The sequence below is a fragment of the Crocodylus porosus genome, unplaced genomic scaffold (assembly GCF_001723895.1).
Source record: "Crocodylus porosus isolate Cpor-Errol unplaced genomic scaffold, CroPor_comp1, whole genome shotgun sequence".
Taxonomy (NCBI): domain Eukaryota; kingdom Metazoa; phylum Chordata; order Crocodylia; family Crocodylidae; genus Crocodylus; species Crocodylus porosus.
Window position 1 is genome coordinate 10,226,244 of NW_017728913.1, and position 23,366 is coordinate 10,249,609.

Genomic DNA, 23,366 nt, shown 5'->3' on the forward strand with positions numbered 1-23,366 from the left:
CTAGAGGTTTCTCTGACTGCAAAATGTTTACATGCACCTTGCGAAGTGTGTACTTATCTTCACTCTCAGGCCCTATAGTTGAGAGAATCTAATAGAGCTTGGCTTTCCTCCTTTGTGGGGTTTGAACCCCTCAGAGCTGTTGAGAAGGTTTCACAGGATTAGGAGGATGTGGGAAGTCTGCCAGGGAGATGGTACAGTCCTATTGTCACGTCCAGCTGCAGCAGAGAGCCATACATCCTTCTTGTAGGAGTGGAAAATGAGTAGTCATTCAACATGTATCTGCTTTTTCCGTACATGAGTCTCACTGAATTCTTTGCTTGTACTGTTAAAATAGGAAATGTTCATCTTTTAAACCTGGACTGAGGAAAGAGAATGGATTGTATGACAGACTGAGTGTTAAAACAGGTGATGTATTGAAAAGGGAGCAAGAGTACATTTCAAAAAGCAGTTGCATTTAATGCTTCACACATGATTTGCTCAGCTAGTTATCTTTGTCATTTTTTTAAATGCTTTTTTCCCCTTTTTTTGCACAGTAGAATTTTTTTGATAGTTATGCTTTCCTTTTTTCATGTCCCTAATGGATATTTACTTTTTGAGTGGAGCCTTACAAAAAAAAATTGTCATGTCCATCTTGTTTTGTTTTCCTCCTGCACTGACTTTTCAATGCTTTTATTTTCTTTTACTTTTTATTTATTTATTTACTTACTATTTATTTGAGGAAAGGCATGGTAGCTACTGTATAATACCTCCCTGGCTCTTATCAGGTGATCCAGGATCAGGCTGTTTTGAGCTGTGCAGGTGCAGAAGAAAAGGCTGCTTTTTTTCTCTTGTTCAGAGCCTGGGTTCTGTTACATCCCGAATGCAGGGATCACACTCTTTCCTTCCATATCCCAGTGTCCCAGATGGGACTGGGAAAGGCTGAGTTGTGGTCCTGCACCCACTCAGCACTTATCCTAACATCTGGCTTTATGTGTAGCTGTGGTACCTCCACAGAGAATATGGCAGCACTCATGCTCAAACATTAGAGCTGAGGAACTCCAGGAGGAATTGTGCCTCTTAAATGCAGTTACTGCAGGAGTCTCTCTGCATTGGTACAGCTTGGCACAGCTCCTAGTGCTCACTATGGCTTAAAGCTACAATTGATCCCTCAGTATTTAGGACTTAATTATCATCTATTTTGCCTCCCTTCCAGTGCTATCTCAAGACACATATGCTACATAGATCAAAATTGAAAGAAAAAATAATATATTTTTACATTTTCTTTATTTTATTCTTTCAATTCATTTTCTCTTAGTTTCTATGTAGATAAGTGGGCTGTCTATTAATGCTCAGTAACACATTGATGGTAACCCCTCCATAGGCCTGAAATAATGCAGGGTCTAAAATATACTTCCAGTTTTCTGTTTAGTGACCTTGGAGAAGAGTATTTCCCTGCTTGGAGAAAGATTTAAAGTCTGTTTCTCTTTTTTTTTAAAAACCACCATGGAGTCCAAGCACCTGCTGTTGAGTTTGTCAGTACCAAAATACTTGCATTTTAAGTAATTGTCTATTGAATATGAATATAATCTATTGTGGAACCATCCGTATTTATATAATCTTTATGTAATCTGTTCTGTCTTTCAAATTGTATGGGCAAACGCAATTTTATGAAAAATGGGCCCACAGTTGAAATCATGGTACGAAACAGTGATAACATCCTTGGTCTCTAATTTGTGCCTATTTACAAGGGTTGTATGTTAGTTGTAATATTTTTCATGCATTGGTAGCATGTGGATTTGAGCTCTTGAGAGGGAAAAGGGGGAGGGCAAGATCTCAAACTAATTCCTGTTCAGTGCCTTAGTTTCTTCTTCCAGTATTGATTTATACTGCTGCTTATTCCCAGATGGAGAGCACTTAACTTCAAAGCAACCAGAAACACTAATGGACATGATACTAATATGCTGTTTGCTTGTTACACTTTAATGCCATCTTTGGGAACCGAGCTATTCTAGCATTATAATTACCTTTATGATACATGTAAAAGTGGATTTAATATTCAGACCATGGTTTTGGAGATAAGTATGCCAATGAACCTTATCCATGTAGTGAAGTGTAAATTTTAACTTTATCTCATTAGTTTTTAATAAGGCAGTGCTTTGCAAATCATTGACGATCATTTGCTGATTACATTCTCTGATCTACTAACTAGAATGATACTTTAATAATAGTTATTGCTTAGATGAAAACCTCCCTCTGGTTCTCCAGGGCATTTGCTATCTTCCTCCCCCCCTCCATTTGAATGGCCTTGTCTCTCTTTATCTGCCCAGCGCTGTGCCAAAAATAAGCTGAGGCTAGAATTTATTTTCAGGCTGTATGCCAGTGGTTTCCAACCTTTTCTAAGTACCAGATCACTTTTTGAATTAAAGTCCAACCCAGGATCTACTGCATGCCTCCGCACCCTGTCCAGGAGGTCAGGCCCCTGCGGTAAAGGAGGGAGCGGGACACAGTCAGGGTCACTTGTGAGTGGGGGCCAGGCCAAGTGGTGGGATGATCAGAGCCTTGGTGGCTTGTACAGGTGTGGGGGGGCTCCTGCAGCTGCATGCACTCTGGGGGAGGCCTGGGGGGCACATCCCCCCCGATCTGTGTGTGGGGCGGAAGTGGCTGCCACTGTGGCTTTGCACCCCAAGCCACACCGTAGCTGGCCAGGGTGCGGCCTGATGTCGCATGCATCCGGCCGCAGGGCTGAGTCGCGCCCCCTGCCTGCCTCATGGCAGGATGCACGTGGCATTGGGCCTTGGCCTAGCTGGGTGGGGGGATGATTGGCTTGTCCAGGGATGTGGGGAAGGGGCTCCCACTGCTGTGTGCAGCCCCGTGAAGGCCTGGGGGGCCCATGCCCCTCTATCTGTGTGGGGCAGAGATGACTGCCACTGCTTTGCGCCCTGAGCCCCGCTGCAGCTGGCCCTGGAAATGGCGTAATGCCACATGCATCCTGCCACTGGGCTGAGCCTTGCCCCCTACCCGCCCGCTGGCAGGACACACGTGGCATTGCACTGCTCCCAGGCCAGCTGCAGCAGGTCTTGGGGCACAAAGTGCAGCATGCAGCGGCAGCCACCTTTGCCCCACATACAGATAGTGGGACATGTGCCCCTCGGGCTTCTGCCGGGGTGTGCACCGTGGCGGGAGCCCCCGCGCCCCTAGACAAGCTGCCCGGGCTTTCATCTTCCCACCACCTACCCTGGCCGGGGCCCCGTTCACCTCAGGTCCCGCTTCTGCCTGTGCCTCACTCCCTCCCTCACTGTGGGATCCTCAATCTGGGCCCACCCCTTCCCTCCCACAGACTGACCTGCTGGTCTGGCGGGGTACACTTGTTTAGCTCCCCCAGCCTCAGATTGACTGGCAGAGGCTCCATGATCGACCAGTCGATTGCTATCAACTGGTTGGTGACCACTGCTCTAGGCTTTTTTGCATTGCTGCGTAGCCTCAAAAGTATTTTGCCAAATAAGAGCACCTCTTAAGAGTTAGATATCTACACATGCATGTGATGCAGAGACTCTGAGAGGTCTGGCAGTATGCAGTTAAACATTCTTAATGTTAAGGAACAAGTCACTGTTGCTCTTTACCACAACTTGTTCCTATTATACAGATGGAGAAACTGAGTTGCATGGAAACTAAATGATGAAAAATCATACCTGAAGTGAGCAGAAAAGTGAGGAATAGAACGCAAGTATCACAACTCATTCTTAGTTACCATTACTGCTGTTTAGGAGGATGCTTTTATTTCCAGCATGCTATTCAAAATTTGAAATCCAGTGCTGGAGGGAATCTTTTCTATTGTCCAGCTTGCATGTTTTTGCAAACCTTCTTAATCTCAGTTGATTGACGCTCAAATTTTGTTCAGTGTATCCAAAAACTTGCATGAGATTTATAAAAATAAATACCTATCATGAAATTCAGTTGTTTCAGATAAACCTTATCATTCCTTCTCCTCTTGCTCTCTAGAATTGGGCAAATGTTGGCCAGTTTCACCTGCAGACCTGAAGCAATTAGTCTTTGGCTCTATACTAGGTTTCATTGTGAAAATTTTACACAAATCTAACTCTCTTATGATGTTGGTTGTTCCCTCAATGACTAATGCTGCTCTGCAATATTTAAACTGCCTTGAAAATGGTCTGTATCTAGGAGGTCTATTGTTTAAATGCATATTAGAACTGTATTATAGGTCCTCTTTCTCAGCTTCCTGTAACAAATTGCTACTTACAACACCCTGCAGTACTGCTTGGGTTATAAGGTAGTGGACCAATTAGTGCTGCAAGGCATTTGGGTAAGGATTAGTACAGCTGTTACAAGCCATTTCATAATTGGGACAGTGAGGATACCACAGGATTGGAATGATTTTATTACCAGCACCCAATGTGCCTTTGAAGCAACAGGTGGGGGAAGGGGGTGGAACTGAGCAGCACTATGGAAAGAATACATTTCCGCCAGTGGAGGGGGAAAGCTTCAAAAGTTTACCAAAAAAAAAAAAAAGGCTGATGTGCATCTTTGTGAGGGCAGGGTATATTTGCATAGACCAGGGGCATCAAACATACAGTCTATGGAGCTGTATGATTCGACCTGCAGGTCGCTGGGCTGACCCTGTGCTCTGGCCTGCTCCCCACACACATGAACCTGTGCCATGTGTGCTGCAGGCAGTATAAGGTGGTTGGTTTGGGGTGCCGCATGTGGCCTGTGCCCCAGTTGCCCTGTGCTGTGTGCAGCACTGGACCCAGCCTACATGCTGCAGGCAGTGTGCACCTTGTGCCAGCCCCAGGAGCCACAGGCACAGCAAGCCTACAGTTGGCACATGCTGCTTGCTGTGCCCGGTTTAAGTTTGTGCATTGTGGGCAGTGTGTGGCCCATGCCTGCCCCTCCTCTCTGGAAGGCTGGAGCATGTCACCTATGGTACATGGGCTGGACCTGGTGCTGTAGCTGCTCCACAGGAGGTCAGTCTTGATCCAGCCTGCAGATTGGGTTAGGGATGCTCATCCAGCCTACAGCACTGGATGAGCTTGATACCCTATTTTATAACCTAAATCAGAGATGCAAAGTAGGGACATACGGAATTCATGGTGCAAGTGGGGTGCTCTGTGACTCCTTTAATCTTGCAGGTTCCCCTGTGCCTGCCCCCACCCCCAGCTGATTGGTGGAGGGGCCATGCTTGTGGCTTGCTTCCGATCAGGAGGGATGCAAAAACTGTGGTTTTAAATATGGTGCTGTTTTTCCCTCCCGCCACTGGCTGAGGGGCCCTGGATGGTCCTGCTGTTTGCTGCTGACTAGTGGGGAGGCAGAAATGGTGTCAGGTTTAAAACAATGGTTTTAGCTTCCCTGCTGATCAGGAGGGGGCGGCGTGGTCCTCCGCTGATCGGCAGCGAGGTGGGAGGGAGGGGGCAAGGGGTGAAGTGTGCTTAAGTTTAAAGGAGCTGTCACACACTCTACTTCTGCTGTGAATTCAGTAGGTCCCTATGCGTAAGCTTTTGTACACTGTGGCTTCTTTAATCAGATGATGTGAAGGGGTGCAGGAGCTTTTGAATAAAAAGCAGTGATTAGAATAAAATGGATAGGGAAGGGGGGCTGGGAAAGGATTTGGCATGGCTGGGTGAGGCAAGGGGGGTAGGAGAGAGAAAAACAGTTTACCTAGACTTGTACAAACTAATCCATTTAATGGGACAACAATCCATAGCCCTTGTTTAGATTGTATTTATCACAATCCAGTCTATGATGATGTTTTGTTCTGCAATTTCCAATTCATGTTTGTTTTTTAATTGTTTGTTGTCTAAGAACAGCTACTCTGAGTGTCAGCAATAGAAAGTTGTGTGTCTTCCTGGAAGCAGCATCAGCTTAGTGTTCATTCATCCTTACTCAGAGAGATTCCCTTGTCTCCAGAGTATTCAGCAGAGGGCTGTGTCATCACGTGAGGGCATATATGATGCTGGTAGAGAAGCATGTCAATGAATTGTGGATGTTATAATCCAGGTTTGGTCCAGTGATAATGTGGTCTGTATTGATGATGGGTTTGAAGCAAGGTTTCGGTGAGAGTAGGAGTTAGGTGGGCTGTTTCTGGAGTGATGTCATTTGGGGTAGCAGGATTGTCTGCAAGTCAGGACAGGTTTGTCCTGCAAGACTGCCTTGAGATGACCCTCATTTCCCAGGAGGGCTTGGAGGTCATTTAATGATGTGTTCTGTAGGTGACAATGAAAGGGATTCTGTTGCCCTTGTCTCAGGATTGGTATTGTAGAAGGTCAGAGCAGGGTTCAAGTCTGGCTCTATTGATTTGGGTGGCTACACTTTTAGGATTGCATTGCCATTGTAGGAATCCCTGCTCCAGATCTTTATGCTGGGTATCTCTGACAGTGGGATCAGAGTAGATGGGTTGTAACACAGAACTGGGCTGTAGATGGCGGATGTAGTGGTGTGCTTAGGTTGAGAGGTGCTAATATGGAGATAGCTGTAGCATTCTTCTGGTTTTTGATACATACACTGTGTTTGTATCATATGGCTATTGCTGACTCTCACAACAGTGTCCAAGAATTACATTTTCTGGGGGGAGTTTTTACAGAGTCAGTGGGCATCTACACAAGATGCTACTGCATAGTGGTTACTGTACATTCATTTAGTATTTGTATAGGCATGTACTAAATAAATGCACATTAACCAGAATTACTGCATAGAGAAAACCTTTTAAGTGAAGTTACTGCGTAGTAGCCTGATACTGCTGCGCAGTAGCATCTCGGTACAGTTTTTACCAAGCAACGCTACTGCACAGTAATATCAAGCTACCGAGCAAGTCAGCATCTCATGTAGACGTTCCCAGTTTCATGGAGCGGTGGAAGTTGTTAAAGTCGTGGTGGAATTTCTCTAGAGAGTCCTTCATGTGTGTCCATGTGATGATGTACCTTAGGTATGCCAGAGATATGAGAGGGTAGCTGTGGAGGAGGTGAATTTCAAGGTCTGTCACAAATATATTGGCGTATCGGGGGGCCATATGTGTGCCCGTGACAGTGCCGTTCCATTCGTAGGTAGAGGGAAATTCTGAAATAGTTGTAAGGACAAGGTGGGAGACTACAGTGGAACCAGAGCAGTGTCCTCATCAGGTATAATGTTCTTCATGCCTTGTAATCTATTCTTATGGGGAGTGTTGGTCTGCCAAGATGTAGCATCCATGGTAGGCAGAGGGAGTGGTAACTGGAAGCTTGTCAATAGAAGATAATTTTTTTAGGATATTATTATTGTGCTGTGGAGTCCTTGACAAGGAGTTTATAAAACTCCATGTTGGAAGGCTGTCTCTCATCTTCTTTTATATTTACTAGTTTGTCCTTGAAAGCAGTGGCTCCCTCTCCTTTCCTTTCTCTACCCCCTGTTAGCTTGTTGTATGGTAATATTAGGATTGTTTTTAAAGCTGAGTAAGCCTTCCCTCAGCCATTTGTGCCCATGGAAATGCATACAGTCCTCTATCTTTAATGCTGGTTTACCACATTCAGTCATATTTTCAGTAGTACTGTATTGTAGAGATTAGAGTATTTACAGTTGTAGGAAGGACTGTGCGGGAAGACCAAGTATATAAAATAGGTGCTTTCCAGCTTGTATAGCAGGGGTCCTACTAATAGTTTCCTTGACTTACACATCCCTGGTTCATCCCCTTAGCACTAGCCATCCTGTGCACTGAATGTGACAAGTCCTGTGGAAACGTAGCATGTGAGTTGAGGATTTTCTTGCATAAGGGGCAAATTAAATTGTATAGGAAACCATTATTTTGACTACCCTAACCTTTGAGAACCTGATTTACCAAAGTAAACTTTAAAAAAAAGGTTAATATTTTTGGAAAGTTTTCATGTCTTTTATGTAAACTTTCCTGTGTTATTTAAAAAAAAAAAAATCAAAAGTAAGCTCCATTGAGAGAAACTGTAGTAGTCCTTCATCACCTTATATTGGTAGTTTGATCCCTGGACTCCCAGTACAGCCTTGAGCTACAGAGCAGATATATAAATTGGTGTCTGGAGAAGGCTGCTATTCTGGGATTGGGACTTGACTGCCAAGGCTAAGTGTTGAGCCTGGGAGGATGTAGCCCACTGAACTCAACCTCTAACTCTCCCTAGGACATGGAGAGGGATGGGAAGTCTATCCCATTATTGAGCCTGTTACGCTGTTGCAAGGGAAGCTGTTGTGGGGAATTCCAGATCTCCTTTTCTTTCTCCCTCTCCCACAGAACTTCTCACAATGTTTCCAGTACGTTCACAGCTTTATTGACTGCGGACCTGACCTCATCAGTTTTGCCAACTCAATTTTTGGCAGCCAATGTGAATTGCAGAAAGGAAATGGTATTTTTTGTCTTCAAATACTTCCATCTCTGCCAAACCTAAACAGCCTTCAGAGTAAAGGCACACTTTACTTTTAGTAAAGACTAACTTTTCCCCAAATTTGGAAGCAGGAGGGCCTTTGAGTTTGTCTTAATTAAAAAAATAAAAGCCCAAAGGAATTTTATAATAGGAACTGTTATGCAACGGAACTATTGAGGTTGCTACCAGCTCCTTTTTTATACTCTTTATGTTGGGGGAATAGTATACAATGTGAATAATACCCTTGAAACTTTGAGGTCTGTTAAAAAAAAATTCTAGTTTTGTTGAATAATTTCTGACTCATTTTTACCATTCTACAATCCAATTAAGTCCTTGTGTTAAGATACGTTACCGCATGAATTTGGTCTTTGGGAGAAAGCTAGCAAAGATGTCTGTCTTTCATTGTGCATTATGGTGTACCTGACTATCAGGGGAAATGGTCTTTGTGTGCTTAGGGTTTTTTAAAGCTGAGGACTAGAGACAAACAGCCCACTCATTCAGCTGTTTTCAACCATAACATGTTACCATTTCAGGATGAGAGAGAGAATTATGAACTGTTGAACATAAGTGATCCTTTTTACTTAAAAAAAAAAAAAAAAAAAAAAAAGGGGAAAACTTCAATAGCATCCGAAATGAAAAAGATAAATGATGGATTTCTACATGTGGACTTAAGCTATCCAGTCTATAAGTATATTCTATGGGCTATAATCAAAATAAGGATGAATGTGTAGGGATTTTGTTACTTCATGGTTATCACTTTATAGGAAATTATCATTTTATTTAGTTTCTGTAAAAATATTTTTTCTAAGGGAAACAGTATTGCAAATGAAAAGCTGAGAAAGCTAAAAATTGCTTTTTGACTAAGAAGTAAATGTAAATTGCTATCGAAGATAGGATAGTTTGCTTTATACAATATTTATTATAGCAATGTATTTTTTTATTTTAAGTCTATCAGAGGCTTTTTCTTTTAAGAGTTGTAGTCATTCTTCCTGCTCTTTAATTTTGTAAACGACTGATAAAATAGTAGGGGGGAGTGTGTATATGAGACAGAGAGAGAGAATTGCATCTGAGATTAGAAATTGTTTTAAGTGTAAGTGTAACAGCAGGAGTTTTGTTTTTGATATAGAAATTAGATCTAAATCTTTCAAAAGTGAAATATTATTCAACCATTTAGTATAAATACCCATAACATTATTTGAAGGATTGGAACCAAAAAATATGTTTATAGCCTCTCTATTAGAGCTTAACAACATAAATATACGATTTTGTTGTGGATGAACACTGACAGCACAAAACCCATGATTCTGTTGAGTTCCATAAAAATAATTTTATTCTGGAATTTATGCATAGGTTTCTGCCTAAGTATCTTCCACCTTTGTGTATTATTGGTGTTACTGAAAGTATACAATTCATAACTACATATTTTTAGTTATGCCTATATGATGATAAAAATTAGACTGAAGACTGTACATGATCACTGTAATGCAGACCATCTTTCTACCAGCATAGTATTCTTTTCTGTTCTACATGAGTTTATCCAGAATACCGTTGAATGTCTTAATCATAAATGTTTTTTATTGTTTCTCATAGAAAATAATTTTAATCTCCTGTGTATTCATTTTCTGATATACAATTAATTATATTTGTTATAATATAATAAATTATGTATCAATCAGTTCAGACATCAGAAGGTTGAGGCCATGGCAGAAGCGCTCATGGTGTGGCTGTGTCAGAGTCCAACAAAACATACAAATTCTGGTAATACCTTGTCACAAGGACAAGAACATGAGAAGGAAAGAAGGAAGTAGGATTGTTACCAGAAGATTGAGACAAGTGGTTATTCCCCTCTATTCAGCACTGGTGAGGCCATATCTGGAGTACTGTGTCCAGTTTTGGGCCCCCAACTACAGAAAGATGTGGACAAATTGGAGAGAGTCCATCAGAGGGCAACAAAAATGGTTAGAAGGCTGGGGAGTGTGACTTGCGAGAAAAGACTGGGGGAATAGGGCTTATTTAGTTTGGAGAAGAGAAGATGAGGGGGTATATAATAGCAACCTTCAATGAAGGGTGGTCCAGTCATCAAATGTGTACTTTCTTAACTTGCTTGCAAGAATGTTATGTGAGACCATATCAAAAGTCTTGCTGAAGTCAAGGTATATCTTGTCCACTGCTCTCCGCACATCTACAGAGCTGGTCATCTTGTTACAGAAGGCAGTCAGGTTGCTCAGGCAGTCAAGTGAGTCCATGCTGACTTCCTAATCACTTTCTTCCTCTCCAAGTGCTTAGAAATGGATTCCTTGAGGACCTGCTCATGATCTTTCCACAGACCGAGGTGAAGCTGACTTGTCCATAGTTCCATTGATCTTCCTTTTTCCCTTTTTTAAAGATAAGCACTATTTCCTATTGTCCAGGACCTTTCCTGATCACCGTGAGTTTTGAAAACTAATGGCCAGCGGCTCTGTAGTCACATCAGCCAATTCCCTCAGCACCCTTTGGTGCATTGTGTCCGGCCCCATGGACTTGTATATGTCCAGCTTTTCTAAATAGTTCCTAACTCGTTCTTTTGTCACTGTTGGCTGTTCACCTCCTCCCCAGACTGTACTGCTAGGTGCAGTAGTCTGGGAGCTGACCTTGTCTGTGAAGACTGAGGTAAAAAAGGCATTGAGTACTTTTAGCCTTTTCCACATCATCTGCCTCCTCCATTCAGTAAGGGAGCCACACTTTCCCTGATCTTCCTCTTGTTGCTGACAAACTTGTAGAAACCTTTCTTGTTACCCTTCATGGCCTTCCTGATTTTATCCCTACATGCCCAAGCAGTACTCTTATACGCCTTCCTAGTAGTTTGTCCAAGTTTCCACTTCTTGTAAACTTCCTCTTTGTGTTTTAGCTCACTGCAGAGCTCCCTGCTAAGCCAAGCTAGTCTTCTGCCATACTTGCTAGTCTTCCTGCACATTGGGATAGTTTGTTCCTGCACGCTCAGTGAGGTTTAAGGTACAGTATTCTTTAAAGTACAATATTCTAATTATCTTATTAATTTCATCCTAGTCTATATACTGTACTCTCCTTTATTTTCCTAAGTAAATTCAATAGAGTTATGCCCATTTGTAGCCCATGACTGAGAGAGATTTGTACCTGCTTACATCATTGGCTGGTGAGTTTGTCCAACTGAATAGGCCTCTCACTTAGATGTCAGAATTGTCTTAAAATGGAAACTAATGATTTAAACATCAAGTAGCTTATTTTAATTTGTCTTATTGTAATAACTTGATAGGAAAAGCTGTCTCTCAGCGCTTAGTTGTATCAGTGCTCCTCCTGCTGACCCCCTTTTTTTAATGAGCAGGTTCTGTTTTGCTTTTCCTTTTTAATACAGTATTAATATGTAGGTTCCTTGCTTTGTAAAGGTATTGCAGTGTAGTTTTTAATTCAGTTAACTTGTTTTATCCCTTTAGAAATTACTCTTTCTCTGTTGGGATCTCAGTATGTCGAATCTTGCATGTGTACATATAGAAGATGTTTTGCCTATACAACTCAACAGAAGAACATTTTCCTTTTTCCTTAAACATGTTAATATTCATCTGACTGATCACATTCTTTCAGGAAACATGTTTGGCTTGTGTCTGAACATTTGGTAGTGATTTGAGAATGAATCAGCAGAGTTATAGCCTTTTAACTGAATTCAAGGAAATGAGATCTGTTTTACTAAATATATGGCTACACAGAACTTGTTTTTTTAAATTTTTTTTAACGTTCTAACATTTTTGTTGTAGTGTTTATCTTTTTTTTTACTGAAAAATATAAGGAGTGGATTTACTGAATGGTACTACCATAATCTGAATAGAGAGAGAAAAATCTTGGAATATAAAAGTTCTGGCTGCACTTTTAATAAATACAGAATGATTTGAACCATTAATTCGTCCCAGATGGGTAGCCACTGAGGTCTTTCCATAACATGCCCAATATGACCACTAGCATGTAGAGAAGAAGGACCATGGAAAAAAGCAAGTTTCCATTGCTGTCTCTCTCTGAAATGTCTTGCTGTTAATCCTGATATCTCAGTCCCAGTGGAGCCCATCTTTTCCTGCTCTCAAATTTCTCTTGGGGAGAGTGCCCAGACCTCCAGTGTCTCCACCCTATTCTATTTGGCATGTTATTCACACCCCAAAAACTCTCTTATGGGTAAAATAATAGCAGCAATAAACAAACCCTCACCATGGTGAATCAGGTGAGCACAGTTATCCCTAAGGAGGTCTCTGTAAACTACTGTTTCACTTAATCACCTTTGTCTGAGTAGCAACTTCTCTGCTTTATCTAATTCTTATCCTGCAGTAGACACCTTTGTTGGTATCTGTATACCTTCTGTACCTCCTATAATTCAGGTCTCACAAGAAAGACATCTGGATACTATTGTCTAATCAGTCAGAATTCTTCTTTATTTCTGTTTGTTAGACTGTCCCACCTGATTCAAATCACTAAATAATCTGGATTTGTATAAACCTTGTATTCAGGTGTATAAACCACTATTGTGAGTTCATTCTGCAGTTTCCAATTGAAACTATACTAGTGCACTTGAGGCCAGTGGTTCTCAACCTTTTTTGTACCAGGACTCATTTATAAAACTCAGTGGCCACTCCTGACTCAGTGCCCTTCACTCCTGACCTGCTGCCGTCTACCTCCAAGCACCACCCCCAGTATGTGGGGCCCCAAGCAGCTCCTCTGCCAGCTGGAGCTCTTCCAGTCTGCAAGGGAAAAAACAGGGTTTCCCACGTTTTTCTTCTTTAAAGGAGAATCAGTTTTTAAAGTTTGTTGATCCATTTTTAAAGTTTGTTCACAACCCTTTCATATATTCTTGCAACCCACTTTTGAGTCTCAACCCATGGGTTGAGAAATGCTGCTCTAGGCTATACCAGTAGTGAACAAGCACCCGGAGTTGCTTCTAGGCCCAGCATGGAGGAATTGAATATGAATATACCTGGGGGAAGGGATGGGGAAGGTAAGCAACATCTTTTATATAATGCCTTAAATTGATCCCTTTAATATATTTTCTAGTATTGAAGGATTAACTAAGAAAGCTGATGAGGCTGGTAGTACCAGTACCTGCCTATTGTCTGAATGTGAAGACCTGACCTATCTTGAGTCTAAAATAAATGAGTACTGTAAATTCCAGAGGTAACTGGAGAGAAAAAAGGTTATTATTATTATTAATTATTATTTAATTTCAGCAGATTGATTTGTTGTGGGCAGGATGGTAGATATTTGTCTTTGCTGCACAAAAAAGATGGGGGCTTTATGTTTGTTTTTTTTTTACACCAAGGTAATTATCTTGGTGTAGGTTTTTCATACTTTGATGTTAGCTGGTTGATGCAGGCCTCATATGGAGGGGCTCATTTCTCAATCCCTTAGTTTACTACTGGTTTATTACGGGTACTGGACAAAGGAGGGTATCTGGCCTACCTTTGGAGGTTTCTTCTGCAGTATCAGGGCAATTTATAGCTTTGACTTGACTTTACAGCTCTGACTGACCCCTTTTGAAGCTTTGTTTCACAAAACTCACACAAAGGTTGCCAGATTGGGACCTTAACAGAAAGTATCTTTCTGATAATTTTTTGCCGTTAGTTTTTAGTTGTTTGTATGTGGCATTGCTTAGATGAAATGATTAGGGATGCTTTTCTGGACAATTATTGATTGATATTATCACTATATATGCAACTTAGCTTATACATTTAATAGCTTATACTTCTGGTGATCCTCAATTAGTAACATTGCTGAAACTAACGCAATTTGGAAGAGTGAAATTTATAAGTGGCACAGGTCCTCTGTGTCTTATAAGCAGGGATCCTGATTTCTCCGTTTCATAGTCCCAAATTCTCTGTTAAAAGTCCTAAATTCCCTGATTAAAACCCCCAAACCTGTCTTTTTCCATGATTAAAATGAAACATCACTACATATATGTTGATATATTTACAATTTTAAAGCAATTTGGAAGCCTACCAGTGCCTCAATCATTATAAAAAAAATAAATTTTAAATATATATTTTGGCATTTGATTTAGGATTTTTATCATTGAAAATCAGAGCTCTTCCCTTCCCCCTTTGCTTGCCAGGACACAGGTCCAGCTGTTGTGTTCCCCTTGCTGCTTTGTGGCACTGAGCAGCCCTGATGTGCTGATGTCATAGCCACCTGCCAGTGCTTCTCACTCCTGACCAGCTACTCCCCATTACCAGGCCCCAGCCCCTCCAGTGTGAGGAACAAAGTGAGTATGTGGGGAAGGGGTGATATGGGCACAGATGATGTGGGGAACTGGGGGGGCATGTGCCCTCCAAGATTGTGCCGACAGTGGGGTGCAGGGCAGCAGCTGTGCTGGACCAGCTCTGGGCAGGAGCTGCCTTTGTGGGCCAGTAGGTGGGACCTGGTGTGGGAGGGAGCACCACACCATCATGGCTGCTTAGGTGAGGCACAGCTGCCAGGTGGACAGAGGGCCCCTCACCTTGGTAGCTACGGTGGTGCAGTGCTTCCTCTCACACTGGATCTTTCCTGCTGGAGCCAGGAGCTGGTCCAGCTCAGCTGCTGCCCTGTACTCCATGCCCTGCTGTTAACACAGAAAATATGGGGGGTATGTAACCCCCCACTGTGGTGTCTTGGCTTCCCTGACCCCCCCCCCCCCCCACACCTTTTTCCTGCTCCCATAAACTTAGGTGGAGAGAGCTGAGGGAGCTGCTCTCCACCACCCTGCCTGGCTGCCACGTGCATGTGTATGTGCTCACATGCATGTGGTGCTCCCTGCATCTCACGCTCCCCAGCTCCAAGCAGCTCTGTCAGCCTTTAAGGAGAAACCTGTTATTTCCCATATTTTCTCCTTTAAAGGAGAAAATCCATGTTTTTCTGTGACAGATGGAAAACCTGGATCCCTGCTTAGAAGGCCTGAGGCAGAACTGTGGTGTGTAGTTAAAGACTTGGAGGTACAGTCAGCTACATGAGGAGTCACCATGTAATGCTTCAGAAGGGTGATGCTGTCAGTCACAATGGGCATGTCCAGATGAACACGCATGTGTGTCTTGCATGCAAGGTAGGCAGTGTGCCAGCTGCAGGGAGCTGGACCTGGGCTCCTGCTGGTAAGTAGGGGATGGGGGGAGCTGGAAGAGGAGGAAGACCATGGGGGGACCCCCGCTGGCCCTGCCCACTGCTCTGCCTGCCCTTTGAGCCCCCCAATGGCTCCCCTACTTAGCCCTATCCCCTGCTGGCCCCATCCCCTGCCCATTTCCCAAGCCCCCTGATCACTCCCCCGCCTGGCCCCATCCCCCGCCTGGCCCCGAGCCCTCCCCTGATGGCTGCCCCACCTGGCCCCAGTATCTCAGCAATTAAAAAAAACAAAACAAAACAAAAAAACCCCAAAGCCTCATACTCACTGACAGTAGCAGTGGCTGTGGGTGTTCTGGAGCCTCGTGGCAGAAACCCCCCCCTCCACCCAGCATGGGGCCTGGATGACAGCTGCAGCAGCCCCAGCTGCCCGACAGTGCGCAGAACCATGCAGCGCCCAGCTGCACCTGCACAATGGGGCAGTGGCAGTGTGGGTGCCAGGTGGCCAAGGCCAGGTCTCACTGTCCCGCGCTGCCCCATGCGGTGCAAGGGGGCTCTGCCGTGAGGCCCCAGTGACCCCAACTTCAGCTGCTACTGCTGGTGAGTGTAGGGCTTTTATTTTTTAAGTGCCGGGAGGCTGGGGCCAGGGGGCAGCCATTGTGGGGACTGAGGGTGGAAGCAGGGGATAGGGCCAAGTGGGGCAACCATTGTGGGGGGCTGGGGGTGCAAGCGGGGCATGGGGCCATGCGAAGCAGCCATCAGGGGGCTGGGGTGCAAGCGGGTGAGGCAGCCTTTGCGGGGGCTGCAGGAGCCAGCGGGGGATGGGGCCAGGCGGGGCAGCAATCCTGGGGGCTGGAGAAGCAAGTGAGGGTGGGGCATATGGTTCCTACAGGGGGTGTGGTAGCCTATGCGGGGGCCATGTGGCCCTTGTTGGATGGGCTGTAGCTATGCGGGGTGGGGGGGGCTGCACCCTATGGGGGACAGGGGACCCACCCCTCCTGAGCAGTTCCCCTGCAGAGTCCACCCAGACCTACCCACACACCCCATGGCCCCCCATATCCCCCCACTTCCCACCCCACTCCTGCAAACCCCTCATTCCCCCCCGCATTACATACCCTGGGTGCCCAGCTGCCAGACAGGATGAGACCTGCTGGCAAGAGCTGTGGCTGCAGGGGCAGCTGCCCCCACATCCTGGCTAGTGAAGGGGTTAGGGGGAGCTCTAACTGCTCTATGGTAACTGGCAGCCATGGTGGCATGGTGCTCCTTCCTGGCTCACAGAGGCAGCTCCTGCCCAGAGCTGGTCTGGCACGGCTGCTGCCCCACACCCCACTGTCAGCACAGAAATCTTGGGGTGCAGCACATGCCCTCTCAGTCCCCCACTGCATCATCTGTACCCATATCAAACAGCAAAACACATAGGTATTTAGGATTCATTTTGTTATAATGATAGAGACACTGATAGGCTTCCAAATTGCTTTAACACTGTAAATATATCAATAAAACATTGCCCAGCTGTTCACTATCTCTCTCTCTCTCTCTCTCTCTCTCTCTCTCTATATATATATATATATATATATATATATAGTTTTAATTGTGAAGGAGCATGGATTTGGGGGTATTTTTACAGAATGACTTTGGGATTTTTTTATCTGGGATTTTTCAATTTTTAAATAGGGAACACCAGAATTTCTGCTAGGGAGCCAAGTGGCAAGCCCCAGGCAGAGGAGCCTGCTCAGAGCTGACACCTTGGACCCAGCTGGAGGTGGTTGACCTCCTAGCCATTTGGGGCCAGGAGGACATGCCTTGACAGTTCAAAGCAAGCCACCACACTGGGAACATCTTCCGGGCAATAGCTACCCAGATGGATGGGCAGGGGGCACACGTGGCAGTAGTGCCGTACAAAGGCCAACTTTGCAGCCACAGCCTGCTGGCAGCTGGCCCAGAGGGGCAGATATCTCTATTGGCTGTGCAGTCCCCATCTGGATCTGGCAGGTGCGCAGCAGGTCACAGCCAGGCAGCAGCCCCCACTGCCAGACTGCTGCAGTGGGTAGAGAGTACAGGGAACTCTCAGGGCTGCTTCAGTAGTCTAGCTGGTGCAAGGGGTAGTGTCCTCAGGTACCAATTGGCTGGGCCCCAGAATCTCCTGAGAGCAAATAGCCCTGAGCAACTTGACAGGGCAGCTTTTTGTACTGATGGGGCCAGGACAGGGCAGCTTTTATGTACTGGGGACAGCACAGGTGCTGGCCCTGGACTCTAGCTCCCCCTGGCTGCAGATCTACGAAAAGCTGGGCAGGGTAATTTTGCCCCAAATGGCACAGTTTGCCTCGCACCGAAGTGCATGTTTGGGCATGTGCACTGAGGCAAAAAGCCCCAGCTCAAATTTGCATCGCTTCTATTTGAGTAGCTGCAAGCACATGTGCTTGCATGTGTGGATGCGCCCAATGAGGCGGGATCACAGGAGAGGCTTGGGAGCAGCTGGGGAAATGGGCCACAAGATTCCTACCTGTCCAGGCCAAGTGGTCCTAACACACTTCTTGACATTGTGGTGAGTGAAAGTGTCAACCCAGGGCCTTCCCATGAACTATGGATGTAAATTATATCCATCTTCCCCATCTCTGTAATTTAATGTTTTTTTTTATATAGTGCTAGTCATTACAGCAAAGCATTGCACAAAACGAAGGAGCAAAAAAATTCCATCACTTCAAGATCCTGTCCATTTACGTGTTTTCCCTCTGCCCTCCCTTTTTGTTTTCTGTTTTAAATCATCAATGAGAAAAAGGTTTTAGGTGCATTTGTACTTACTTGGTTCTTATATCCCTGTACAAAGGCATAGAATGCATTTCTGATGTAGAAAAACTTAACAAACTTGGAGGAAGATGGTTCCAGATTATTCTCTTTTTGATATGGTTCCAGCAATTTCTTTTGTATTTGTTACCCTTCCCACTAAATGCATGCTGTAATAGTTCCAAGGATGTCTCTTCTGATTCATCTTGAATAATCATGTTGCTGCTTGCCATTTATTTATGCAAATGTAAATAGAGACAGGGTGTGACCTGCAATCTTCGTGACTCCTTTCAGTTTGTTTATAGGTTGATACATGCTATTTAGGGTGGAGTCACAAAGACACTGCACAGGTTTGCTTTGTAGTATCATCAAACATTTACCATAAGCAAGATAATTGTGTTAATACAGGGGATGTCCTCCTTAAAAACTCTCATCTTCTCACAAGATCTATAACCTCCCCCCTTACTCCTTCCACTTACAGAAGAAGTGTGAGCAAAACATGTGTAGAGAATTGTCCTTCTAAAAAAAACTGAGCAATTTCTTAGTGGAAGTAAGCTGAGATATGCTGAAGTGTGCCACTGTCATCTTTTGTTTTTTCTCATACCCTTAGTTTGGAGACCGCAGATATCACGTGGCACCTGCAACCTTATAATTTCCTCCTGCTGCTTTGACGTTGTCTCATTTTAAGTTTTTTATGTCTCACATCTATAGAGGTGCTTTGCTCTGTACTACTCTCTTCTCTGCCCCACGAAACCTTCCTCCTTATCTTCCTATAGTCTCTTAAGTACCTTGGTGCAGGAAATGGAAAGTTTGGACCAGTGGAAATGGGACAGGTAGAGAATAACAGTATGGTAGCCTGGGAGAATTGCTGCATGATAGATTTCTGAATAACCTTCAGCAAAACAGGAGCCTTGCTATATAACTAATGTGGAATATGCACAATATATTATGTAGTGCATACTCCAGCCTCCATCACTCCATTGTGCATTGGCTTCTTAGACCCCATTCCTAGAAACATTTGTGTGTTTAATATTATGCAGACTAAGGGTTCTTTTGAACTTGTGAATGAATATTGGCAGGACTGGGTTCTTAGGGCAGGACCCTGCTTTTGTAGAGTTTATTTTTGCCTGTATGTCTTTGAACAGTTTGAAATCCTATAAATATACAATCTAAGCAATAACTTCCTACAAAGAAATACACTAGTGACAGTAGAAGTAGCCACCTTGCCTCTGGCTGAGATTCCCCAATGTATTATTTTACTAATGGACTCGGACAGCAATGAGGAATTCTTTGTGTCGAGATTCTCGTGAGGGGATAATGATTTACAAAGTTGGGAGGAGACTGAAAGCAGGCTTGTTTGAAGATTGCAATGACTGGTTATCAGTCCTGACTTCACATCCAAATCTCTTCCCAATTCAGCTCTCTGCTTTAAGAAAAAGAATAGAGATGCTGATCAGCTTGCAATTTGTACTGACTATAGGTGTTCAAGTAACAAAAATAATCTGACAAGGAATTCAATATGGACTGGATGCATTGTGTCCAATTTTCTTTTTGCTTAAATATAAGGCACATCTCTCCTAGTCAGTGGTGCTCAACCTTTTCTCCCTGCGGGTCAGATGGATGATGCCAGGTCCATCTGCAGGCTGGATCCAGCCAGATTTGGCAGTGGGGTAGAAATGACAGTATTAATTGCTACCATTCTTCCACCGCCAAATTTCCAACCTGTGGGGAGCCTGAGGGGTCAGATGCCATGGCTCTGCAGGCCAGATTTGATCATCCCTGCTCAAAGCCATCAGGTATACGTAAAGGAAAACTAGAACAGCAATCTTCTGGGTGGCTAAGGGAATGTCTCAGGGGTGGGGCAGGGAAGGAGAAGATAGATGGTCTATGGTGTCACTGATACTTTTGGCTATGGGGGAGCCAGGTTCAAATTTCTACTTTATCACAAAATTCCTGTGGGATGATTTTGGTCAATGCTGTTCATCTCTTTGATTTTCGGTTCTCTATCTGAAAAACAGGCAGGAGCACTTCTGAGCAGACTATAAAGAAGGGCTTGTTAGGAGAAACACTGAAGACTGTGCGATGCTCTGAAGTTCAGAATCTTAGAGATGAGGGCCCGGAGTGTGACATGCTCTGTCTGTATAGGGTATCAGAAGGGCTCACATAGGCTGTCCTGGTGACCAGTCTTATAATAATGCAATAGGACTAAATTAATTAAGTGGCTGTGATTAAACTGTGGACAAATGTAAAGATTAAGATGGTTTTACAGCAGCACAGCAGGGTCTGATCAGTGAATCAGGAAAATAGTCATGGAAGCAGTGCTTTAAAAATGTTTTTTAGGGGTTAGGTTGTACTTATCAAGGTCAGCGAATGGGAGATTGCAGCTGTTGGTCATTATTTGATTAGGGCTTTAATAAGAGGTTTAATACAGAAGCAAGGTTGAATTTTCTGAAAATTTAGCAAATCTGAGACTTTAGCTGAAGGTGTCAATTAAAATAACTTTTTGTTTTTCTGTTCAGTAGCTGTACACTCTGTGTACAGGATACCTGTTCTGATTAACTTTTGCTTGTTTTAGTTTCTCCTCAAACAAACCCTTGATGGTGCAGTCAGAGTAAAGTGCCTGGCAAAATTACCAGAAAAATGCATTGGCTTAGGCAGAAAATCTGCTCAGCTAACATTTACCATGGATTTCTTTCCTTAATGTTTGAATTTGTGCTGTAAATGCACATCCTATGGGGTGGGGGAAGACATTATGAAAGGTGATATCTCCCCCCCTAAGTTTAAGTGTAATAAAAAAAGAATCTGGTCCTTATCCACTTATAAATTTATTAGATTTATAGTGACATAACATATATTTTTTAAGTAAAAACCTATTCGTGTTCTTCACAAACACACAGGGCATGTCCAGATGAGTGAGCACGTGCCTGTTATGTTCTCAGAGCAGTTTGAGAGGCCACAAGAGGCACACTGGGAATGAAACAAAGTTCCCTGTGCTGTATATCTGCACTCTGGACCCTAATTTTGATCCTGGGAAACCCCAGTATAAAAAAACCAACAACCCGCTGAAAAAAAGCAGCACAGGGTATGCTGGTGGTGGCTGGGTCCAGCAAGAGCAGATCTAGGTGCATGACCTGGTCCAGCAACAGTGGACCAAAGGTACACAACCCTGGACTGGGCCAGGCCTGGCTGGCACCATGTAGAACAGGAAACAGTGGGTCCCAGGTGGCCAGGGCCATGTCACACTGCAGGCGGGGCTCTACCAGTACCCAGACTGTTGTGTGGGTCAGAGGGTCAAAACAGCAAAATACTGCTGCTGCTGCTCTGTGTGTGTGTGTGTGTGTGTGTGTGTGTGTGTGTGTGTGTGTGTGGAGGGGGGAATCTGCCCTTCCCAAGCAGTCCCCCACTACCCACACAGCCCTCCCCACAACCCCCCCAAAACCCTGCACAAGCCCTATACCCCCTACAAACCTCATTCCCACAACCTCCCCCTCCCCCCCAATCTCATACCCTGTGTGCCCAGTTGCTGGACAGGATGGGATGGGACCTTGTCTTTGGGGCAACTGCCACATTGCAGCTCTGCCCTGTGCCCACATCCGTGGTGGGACATGTGGCCCCAGCCTTGTGGGGCTCCTGGTCCCAGGAACCACTTGAGTGTGTGATGGGCTGGAGGGAGGAGTGGAGGTGGCAGCAGGGCTGTGAGAGAGATGGGGGTTGGTGCTCTGGGTAGGAGAGGATGCCAGAGCTGGGCTTAGAGCCCCCTGTCCCGCTAAAGCATCCTGTGAGGGGGCAGCCTGGAAGGAAAGGGGCTTGCCCAGCCCAGTTCCTGAGCCCCAGTTGAAGGCTTCCCAGGAAAAGCATGAGTATTGCTGGGGCCTCGGCTCAGGCGCAGGGAGCAGAACAGCAAGGGCTGGCACTGCTCAGAGCCACAAAGCAGTGGGTGGCGCAGCTGCACCTGGATTCATGTCCTGGTGCTGGGACAGAGCTGCTGTTGGGAGGGAGCTAGTGGTGGCAGGCAAGGACTGCCCATCAGGAGTGAGAGGCAGTGCGGGGGTGGGCTGTGGGTTGGGAGTGAGGGGCAAGGGCAGAGGCAGGGCACCAGCATATCAGTGCTGTTCAGCACCCCACATCCTGATGTGTGAAGGGGGTGGGGGCGGTTCTGATTTTTCTGATAAAAAATCCAGAAGCAAATGCCAAAGTGTATAGATATTTAGAATTCATTTATTTTGATGATAAAGGCACTGGTAGGCTTCCAAATTGCTTTAAAATTATAAATATATCAGAAAAACATTGCCCAACTCATCTCTTTCTATATAGTGGTGTTTCATTTTAATTGTGGAAGAACAGGGATTTTACATATTTTAATGAGATAATTTGGGGGTTTTTTATCTGAGAATTTACAATTTTTAAATAGGAAACACCATGATTTCTGCTGGTGAGGCAAGTGGTGAGACCCGGGTAGAGGAGCCTGCCCAGGACTAGCACCAGGGACCTAGGTGTGGAGCAGACAAGGTAGCTGACTTGGCCATTTGGGGCCAACAGGACATGGTTTGACAGTTCAAAGTAGGCTGTTGCAGTGAGCACACTTTCTGGGCAATAGCTGACCAGATGGCAGAGCAGAAGCACCAAGAGACATGACAGCAGTGCCACATAAAGACAAACTGTGCAGACATGGCCCACTAGCAGCTGGCCCAGAAGTGAAGAAGGCTCTGCTGCAGTGCCAATACCACAGGCCAGGCAACCATGCGGTCCCCATCCAGGTCTGGCAGACACGCAGCCATGAGGCCGCAGGTCCGGGGGGTGGATGCTGTTGCACCTGGTAGCAGGTCACAGCCAGGTAGCAGCCTCCACTGCCAGACTGCTGCAGTGGGTAGAGGGAGCAGGGGCCACTCTAGGTCAGGGCTGCTGCAGCAGCCCAGCTAGCACAAGGGGCTGGTGTCCCGAGACACCAGCTGGCTGGGCCTCAGAAGCTCCTGTCTATTTGTATCTTCCAAGTTAATGTGGGCCTTAAGGCCCATGCAGCTAACAACCCATATTGTGTGGGGCCAAAGGGTTATACAACTAAATAACATACAACTAAATTTCTTGGGACAACAAAGGTAAAAACAGGGTGGGAGTGTTGTGTGGGTCAGAGGGTCAAAACATCAAAATAAGTGCTCC

General features: G+C 44.9%; 1 long non-coding RNA gene across 1 annotated transcript; it reads left to right on the top strand.

Moving 5' to 3' along the window:
* The first annotated feature begins 10,498 nt into the window (after positions 1 to 10,498).
* Positions 10,499 to 22,912, top strand: LOC109309808. Its single transcript, XR_002101051.1, has 3 exons — positions 10,499 to 10,513; positions 18,504 to 18,514; positions 22,807 to 22,912. It is a non-coding gene; the product is annotated as an uncharacterized LOC109309808 (long non-coding RNA).
* Positions 22,913 to 23,366: the final 454 nt, after the last annotated feature.